Below are 9,635 nucleotides of genomic sequence, written 5' to 3' on the forward strand. Positions count from 1 at the left end.
CTCATAATTTTCCCACTTTTAATCATACATTCTCCAAAAAATTATTATTTTTTAATTGAAAAAATCTTTGCCAAACAAGTTTTAAATAATTAATCTTCCATATTACAATTGAAATTTACACTTAGCTCTTGTTTAATTCCTATTATATAATATATTTTTCTCTCTGTTGTGGAAGCTTGCTCCAAGGATCATCAAATCGGTGTTTTTCAAGCTCAATTTTATGTTACCTTTCTCTACCAAACAACAAATCTAAACGGCTTCAACCCACAACCAATATATCGATTGCTTTTCAATCTCACCTACAAAGAATAAGATAATGGTGATGATTTCCAAGCCACAAAGGCCCGAGAAAAACAACGGAAGAAACACAAGATGGAGGCCAAAACGAAAGTGGAAGTGTCAGAATTCTTTCTCAATGGAAACTGATTTTCACAATGAAGGAGGCCATGTTTCTTCTTTTTTTTTTGGCACAAAATCATGCACAAAAAAAAAGTGCTAAGGTAGGGGCACATATATATAGGGTTAGGTTAGGCATTAGTTTAACCAATAATAACGTTGAATGGATCAAGATTCAAAACTATCAAAGAGGTAATAAAATGGGCCGGGTAAAGCCTTTAGACTTGGTCGTTGATAATTATTTCATTCATTAGTCGAGGCCTATGAAATATATTCCGACATTTGACATCGTCGGATATCAAAAACCAACAAATTTTCCACCTTGATGCCCAACAAACCTGCAAGCAATTAAAACCACATATACTACTTGTATAATCAAGATAACCAATAAAAATGGAACATAGATCTTACATCGTGTTTCAGACCCGAAGTACATATTGTACCTACTCCATATGCTCATTGGGCTAATGTCAAAAACACCTAAGTAGAAACAAATATTCATACTAATCAATCAAGAACAAATAAATATACGATGATGATATAATATAGGATAATACGTAGATCTTTTCGAAAATCACGTTTGCATGGAACAAAAGATTAATACGAAGTTAATCAACAAACGACTAAAACATATGCAACAAATGTATGAATGAACCGCTAAAATATCTCACTACATTTATCATATCCCATTCCGTGTTGCTCACAGCTCAAGAACACATATTTTCTCTCATTGCCCACCATGCTCACTAAATTGATCACTCAACTCATGTCTAATTGGTAAGTCACAATAGATTTTAAGTCCTCGAGATAATCCTCTATCACCACATCACTTCTCCCAACCTGAGTGAATAATGGGTTTCCATCTAATAGAAGTGATAGATGTGTCTTTCTCACACTTTTCTTGATCAGGATCTCTTCACAGATAAATGATTCCAATATTTAACCACATTTTCACTCGTGATTCAAATGTCACACCCCACGTCCCTGGTATAAACCACCAATGTATCCCTAGGCATCTGTACTTCACCTTTCAAAAAGACACTCAACACACTATTAATGCATTCACGCATGCAAACAATTACACCGAGTTATAAAATCATTTCAATTCATGCAGTTACACACGCAAACAAATTGAAAGTGTAACATATCAACGCAATAGAAATAAGCAATCACACACACATGCAAAAATGATTACACACAGATACACATGCATTAACTGAGTTTACTCTCAATAAACCTCACTAAGGTCATCACTCAATCCTATAGCCACATTCGCCCTCATCTCTCATCTTACCCTTCCGCTTAACCTTCTTCTTAAGACAGTCTTTAAAAAAGTGTCTATAATTATCACAGCTATAATACCATCTACAGCTGGACTTGTCCCGTTCCTTGTGCTCTTTCTTACCACCCTCATCACTTGAGTCACTACTTGAATCACTATTGTCTTAAACTCTATCCAAATTAATTTGTTTAAATTTTATTCTACTCTTTATCATATATAACTCACTATTCCTCTTATTTTCTTTTTCAGCTTTAATCTTCGTCTCCTTATTTTTAAGATAATTTATGACAATCTTAGGTGTTAAGTTGTTCCTATCATATTTAATTGCATTATTAACCTTTTTATAAGAATCAAACATAGAATTAAGCAAATTAATGTCCTTATGCATTTTAGACACATTTTCTTTACAGTTAAGGATGTCTTGAACCAGTTTGTTAAAAACATCCAAATTAATATCAAAATCCATTGAATGATCCATTTTTAAATTCAAAATACTTTAATCAAATACAATTTATTAAGAGTAGATTTAAGTAAATATAAGTCTTCCAACTTTTGTCAAAGTTCTTTTGTAGAATTAAGTTTTTCAACTTTTTTCAAAATAGTGTCAGATAAGTGTAAAGTAATTTAAGTGTAAACAAGTTCATCATCTTTTTTTTTCTTTTTTTTTTTGAGTCAAATTTGCACGAAATTTCCCTTCTATAATTTCTGAAACTTTTTGTTGAACCAAAATTCCTTTCATCTTTCGTTGCTAAATTGAACAATTTCATTTCCTATTGAAAATCTCAACTTCAAAATGTGAAGGCGTTTTGAGAAAATAGAACAATCAAAGTGCATAAATAGGTCACATAAATTGATCCTAAAGCCACAGTATACACCATTTTAAATTTCCAGGATTTTGTAAGATTTACGATTTTAGATCAAGGGAATTTTCAAATGTGTGAAGTCTATGTGTTCTAATAGAATAAACATTGCAACACATAGGCATGTTAACAAAAAATTCAAATTCTCATGTAATGCGGGCAATTAAATACAGAAGCAATTATTAACTTGAAGTTAAATCCAATATCTCAAATGGAGTAAGTAATTTCTAGGTTTTTAGTACAAGTAATGGTTATCCCTTTATGGTAGCCCAAATCTTATCGTCGACTCACACGATGATGCTCTAATGTTGAAATTTAAATTGGGATAAACCAATGTACCAAAGCAGACCAATTTGAGTCCTTGAATTACAATAGATACGAATTTATCACTTTAGGACCACCACTATTCATCTTAATATTTCCAACAATTGGAGCAACTAATCGAGCAAAAAAATGAATCCTGAATGAGCAGGGGTAAACCGTCTACGTTTCACAACATTACTCAAAACTGAAAACAAACACCACAGCAAGATCCGTCTAGTCATCCGGAGGAAACAACCTAAAAAATCGTCGTTGGAAGAGGTTTCACACACTTACACGCGCAATCGTTATAGTTCCACGTGCTTGTTGCCACAAGCCGTCGTCGCCAAGCACGTGCCACCCACCCAAGGTGCCTCGGTCTGCTAAATACACTGGTCGTCCAACATGTAAGTGATTTGGTCAGAAAAAAACAAAATAGATCTGGTCAGAATTAGAAAAAACTGGCCTGATTTCTTCTCTATTTTTTGCTATTTTCAGCTCAATTTCTAGACTATTTTGGTGGATTTTTCAACCAAAAAATTGTAGATCTTACAACTATAGAAGCTTTTGTACCAAATGTGGCGGAAATGATCTTCAATTGGTAGATTTCAAGCTTAGTTTATAGTATTTTATCTCAAATCAAACACTATCAATCAAAAACTCAATCCACCACTATTTTAGTTGCACCCATTTTGTACACACTTAGACAAGGTTATGACAATAAGTTTGCAAGTCACAAAGATTAGAGAAAACAATAGAAGAATAGGGTTATACTCAAGCACCAAGAGAAAGGATAAAAAAGTAGGAGGTCACGATTTTTTAAATTTGCAAAGTCACGATTTTTTTCCACAGCAAAAGAGATGAATATATATAGAATTAGGTTGTAAATAACACGGGCTAGGTCGTACTAAATGGACCAACAATATAGAAGCAATCCAAGAGTACAATTTGGGCCAAGACAACATTAATTAATCGAGTTGCTACTAATAGCCTGCTTGTTTTCGAGTCGAGCCTTTTAATTGATTGTGTTAATAGTTATTTCACTCATTAGTCGAGGTCTATGAAATATAATCCAAACTATTTAACATCATTACTCGAGATTTATCGGGTATTAAATAAAACTGGAATCACAAACCTTACCTCATGTTTACTTACTCCATGTACTCACCACACTTATCCTATCCCATTTCGTGTTACTCACATATCAAGAACACATATCTACTCTCATCGCCCACCATGTTCACTAGATAGATCACTCAACTCATATCTAATTGGTAAATCACAATAATCCTAGGTCCTCGGGGATAATCCTCTATCACCACATCATTTCTCCCGACCTAAGTGGATAATGGGTCTCCACCTAATCAAAGTGATAGGAGTGTCTCACACTTTACTTGATCAGGGGCTTTATAGATAAATGATTCTAACATTTAATCACTTCTCCACTCGTGATCCAAATGTCATACTCCACATATCCAGTATAAACTACCAATGTACCCTGGACATCTATACTCCACCTCACCAATAGACACACAACACACTTATTATTAATGCATCCCAACCTACTATACATGCAAACAATTACACAAAGTAATCAAATTACTCTTAAATTCATGCAAATGCACATATCAAACACATTGAAATGCAACATATAATCATGCAACATAATTAACCAATCACACACATGCAGAAAGGATTACACATAGATACACAAGCAGTAACTATGTTTACTCTCAATAAAACTCACTCGGGTCATCATTCAACCCTATAACCACATTCATCTCACCCCCTCATCTTACCCTTCTACTCATCATTCTTCTTAAACAGTCTCTAATAAAGTGACTAGACTTATCATAGTTGTAACACCATTTACCACTAGACTTATCTCGTCTCTTGCCTTTCTTCTCACCACCCTCATCACTCGAGTCACTACTGTCTTGAGCTCTATTCAAATTTATTTGCTTAAATTTCATTCTACTCATCATATATAACTCATCACTCCTATTATCTTCATTTTCAGTCTTAATCTCCATCTTTCTACAATTAAGGGAATCTATGACAATCTCCGGTGTAAGGTATCTCTATTATACTTAATTGCATTTTTAACCTCTCTATATAAATCAGACATTAAATTATAAAAATAACAACCTTATACATTTCAGACACCTTTTCATCACAGTTAACAATGTCTTAAATAAGCCTATTGAAAACATTCAAATTGTCATCAAGATCTTTTGGATGATCCAAAAACTGATAAATCATTCAAGCAAGTTTAACTTATTAGGAGTAGACCTATACAAATATAAGTCTACCAACTTTTGTCAAAATTCTTTTATAGAATCAAGTTTTTCAACTTTTCACAAAACAGTGTCCGATAAGTATAAAATAATTGAAGAAGCAAGTTCATCACATTTTTCTTTTTATGCTTCTGTCAAATTTGCCATCTATGGTTTTTGTAACTTTTTATTGAACCAAAAAGTCCTTCATCTTTTGTTGTCAAATTGAAAAATCCTCTTTCCAATTGAAGATTCCAATTTTGAAATGTGAAGATAATTTGGAACATAGAATAACTAAAGTATACAAATAAGTGACACAAAGTAATCATAAGGCTGCAGTATACACCGTTCTAAATTCCTTGTAATTCGAAAGGTTTGTGATCTTACATCAATGGAATATTCAAATGGGTCAAATCCATATATTTTAAAAAAATAATCAATACTACACGAAGTTATGTTAACAAAAAATTCAAGTTCTTACACAATGCAAGTGATTAAATACATAAGCAATTATCAACTTGTAATTAAATTCAAATAAAGCAAGTAATTCCTAAATTTCTAGTACAAGCAATGGTTATCCCTTTACGATGACCGTAATTTTATTATCATCCCACATAATGACGCGATAATGCTGAAATTTAAATTGGGATAAACTAATATACTAGATCGGATCAATTTGAGTCCATAAATATTGAAAAATGTGAATTTACCAAACTTTAGGATTACCACTATTCACCTTAAAGTCTCCAGCAGCTGCAGCAACCAATTAAGCCCTCCCCCCACCAAAAAAAAAAAAAAAAAAAAAAAGAACATGCAAGAGGCAAACGTTAGGACCACCCGTCCCGTCCTATCTCGTTATTTTTTTTTAAGAATTCAATACTTTAAATGAAAAACTCCATGAAATTTCATTAATTCTAATATAAGATGACAACTAAGATTATTTAAAGAATATAATAAACAATAAAAATCATAGTTTGCAAAATATATTCGAATAATTTAACTTTTAAAAATAAATAAATTAAATAAATAATTTAATAATTATATTATTGTCTCATCATAATGAATATGGTAAATAAAATTAATATAGAAAAAGGGGTATGTAAACGAGGCAAGGCCCCGCCCTGCCCCGACCCGACCCGTCCCATCACGCCTTAAACGGGTAACGAGGTAGGCATGGGACAGGAAATTGCTCAGCACTCCAAGCGCAGCCGTCGCTGATGGTCGTCACCTCCATGTGCTAGATAGGCAGAAGTACCTCAACCTACATGGTCTGTTAGTGGTCTATGTTCGTCCAATCGGCCACTGGTTCAGTTGAAAATCGCAATTACCAGTGTGGTTTTTGGGTTTTTTTTTGGACAGATTTGCGATCTTTTTTCTACTTCGTTTCAGTCGATTTTTTAGACGCTTTTTTTATTAGCTTTTCATGTCAGATCCACCACCTTGAAGGATCATCAAATTGCTGTTTTACGGGTTCAATTTTACGTCACCTTTCTCTATCAAACAATCAATCCAATTGACTCCAATCTACAATCAATTTATTAATCTCAGTTGCTTCTCAATCTTACCCGCAAAGAACAAGATAATAGTGATAATTTACAAGCCACAAAGGCACAAGAAAAATAGTGGAAAAAACACGACATAGAGGCCAAAATGAAAGATGAAGTCCCTAAAATTTTTCTTCACTATTGCAACCATTTTTTGGCCGAATGAGATAGCCACGTTTCTTCTTGTTTTCACACAAAATCATACACTAAAACGATTAGGGTCGAAACAAATATACATGAGGTTAGGCTTTATTTAGACCAATAATAAGGTTAAATGAGTTAAGATTATATGGGCCGGATCGAGTCTTCGGACTTGGTTGTTGGTAATCAATTCACCATTGGCTGAGACTTGTGAAGTTATATTCCAACGTTTAACATCATTGCCCGTAATTTATTAAGTATCAAAACACAACAATGATTTACATGAAATTCGGGTTAGAAATGAAGCAGGTTTTATATTTCTCATCATGGTTCTTCACGAATATTTACTCTTTCGAATTCTTTTCTTCCACATCAAATAATTTTCTTTCCCACCATCACCAAAAATCTTTTATATGCTCATCGACTTGCTAAAGATAATCATGTTTCCTTCGAATTTCATGACTCTTTTTTCTCTCATAAAGGACTATCTGGGGAACATCCAACATGGAGGTTGTCTCCATGATGCACTATACTATTTTTTGCCATCTCTCTAAACTCTAAAATCCACTCATACTGCCTTTATAGGTGCTCGAATGTCTATTTCTGACGGTACAATTGCTTTGGCCATGCTTTCTTTCTTGTTGTTCAGCAAGTTATTTCTACAAACAAACTTCTTGTTCAGATTGTCAATTGGCCATAAATTTCCTTTTAAATCTTCTGAATTAAAGCTTCCATGCCTCTAAAGTTAATTTACTCAGATGTTTGGGCTCCTACCGCACATTTATCTACTTATGGTTCCCATTATATATATATATATTGTCGATCACTTTACAAAAGTCATTTGACTATTTTCTCTAAAACAAAAGTCTGATGTTGAGTTAAATTTTCTGCAATTCCAAGCTCATGTGGAACATAACTTTGATACTAAAATAACGGCCATACAAACAGACTGAGGGAATGAATATAGAAGACTCAATCTATAATTTTATAGCACATCATAATTCATGGCCCCGTACACATGAACAAGTGGGTTTTGTTGAAAGAAGACACTATCAAATAGTTGAGATGGACTCGTTTTGCTAGCACACTCAAAAATACGTAAAAACTATTGGGAAGAATTTTTTATCTGCCACGTATGTTATTAACCGTCCATCAACACAAATATTGGACCACAAGTATCCATTTGAACAAATTTATAAAAAGAAATCGGACTATAATTTCTTGAGTGTTTTTGGTTGTGCATGTTGGCCTAATTTATGACCTTACGATAAACATAAATTTGATTTTAGGTCCCAAACTTGTGTTCTTCCTTGCCTAGAGTTTATGTCATCAATGCTACAAGTGTCTTGACTTGACAAACAAACTTGTTTCACTTGGTTTCAAAGGGTGCAAATCAAATAGCTCATTTATATATTCCTGATAATGGTGATCTGTAAGTTTATTTTCTTATCTATGTAGATGATATCATTTTCACAGGGTCCGATGAGATGACAATACAACACTATATCACACTACTTGGTCAGAAATTTACTGTAAAAGAACTGGAAAATCTATCATTCTTTCTTGGCATTGAGGCTGTTAGAATTAATCATGGCCTATGGCTAACTCAAAGGAAATATATCTTAAATCTTTTGGTTTGGGCTGCTATGGATAAGGTTAAATCGTACACTAATAAAGGTGCTCTATCTAAAGACACTCAACTCAAAGTAGGAGGCCTCTTATATCTTTCTTATACCCGAGTTGACATAGCTTATGCTGTTCACTGTGTCAGTAAATTCATTCACTCATTGAAGGTTTCTTACTGGCAGGCTGTTAAGAGGATACCAGGTATCTCAAGCGCTCTGTTTTCAATGGTCTATTTTTTTCGGTCACATACTCTCATGAGCTTTAAGCATATATTGATACATACCAGGCTTCTGATTTAGATGATCGATGTTCTATTGGTGCCTATTTCATGGCCAAAACCTCATTAGCTGGACATGTAAATAGCAGCCTACTATAGCTCGTAGCAGCACTGAAGTTGAGTATAAATCTCTGTCCATCATAGCTGCTGAACTACTGTGGATTCAATTTCTTATCTTTGAAATTGGTGTGCCATTTTCTAGTTCCCCTCGACTATTTTGACATAATTTTGGCACGATATATTTGAATGCAAATCCTGTCTTCTATGCTAGAACGAAGAGTGTTGAGATTGATTTCCATCACGTTAGACTAAAAATGATCTAGAACAATTATACGGAAATGAATTGGATCGAAAAATCGAAAACTCATAGATTTAGTTCATACCTCCGGCCATTGATATTGTTTAGAAGCTCTCCTTTGTTCCAAGTAATGACACTTCCAAACTCTCAACACACTGAAATTGATAATGTACAATTTGTAATTTTGGTAGTCGAGCTTAGGGACCAAACCTATATATATATATATATAGGCTTAAGTTACCAATTTCCAATCAATGGTGGAATTAAGACTTCTATATATGTTGAAACTGAAAATTTCATGAATGTTGGACCATCAATTGACTGTTGAAGAGATGGAAAGAAATGGATCTATTACATTCTCCCACTTGGTCCATACATTTAGCGAATGTCTCAACTTAATTACATCGATCATCCTTCTTAAGAAATAAAAATATAAATCATGGCGATGAGTCCTCTAATAATGAGTATTACCTTTCATGTATTACTATGCATTCAATTTCTCAAGAATCAATCTTCATACGATAATAATACTTAATGAAAAGACCCAATGTCTTATTCTTAGTCTTATATAAATGTATTTTCTCAAATAAATTAAGACGTGCATAAATGTGAGAAAATATTACAATAAATAAGAG

This window comes from Olea europaea, chromosome 10 (assembly GCF_002742605.1).
Source record: "Olea europaea var. sylvestris chromosome 10, O_europaea_v1, whole genome shotgun sequence".
In the NCBI taxonomy this organism is placed as follows: domain Eukaryota; kingdom Viridiplantae; phylum Streptophyta; class Magnoliopsida; order Lamiales; family Oleaceae; genus Olea; species Olea europaea.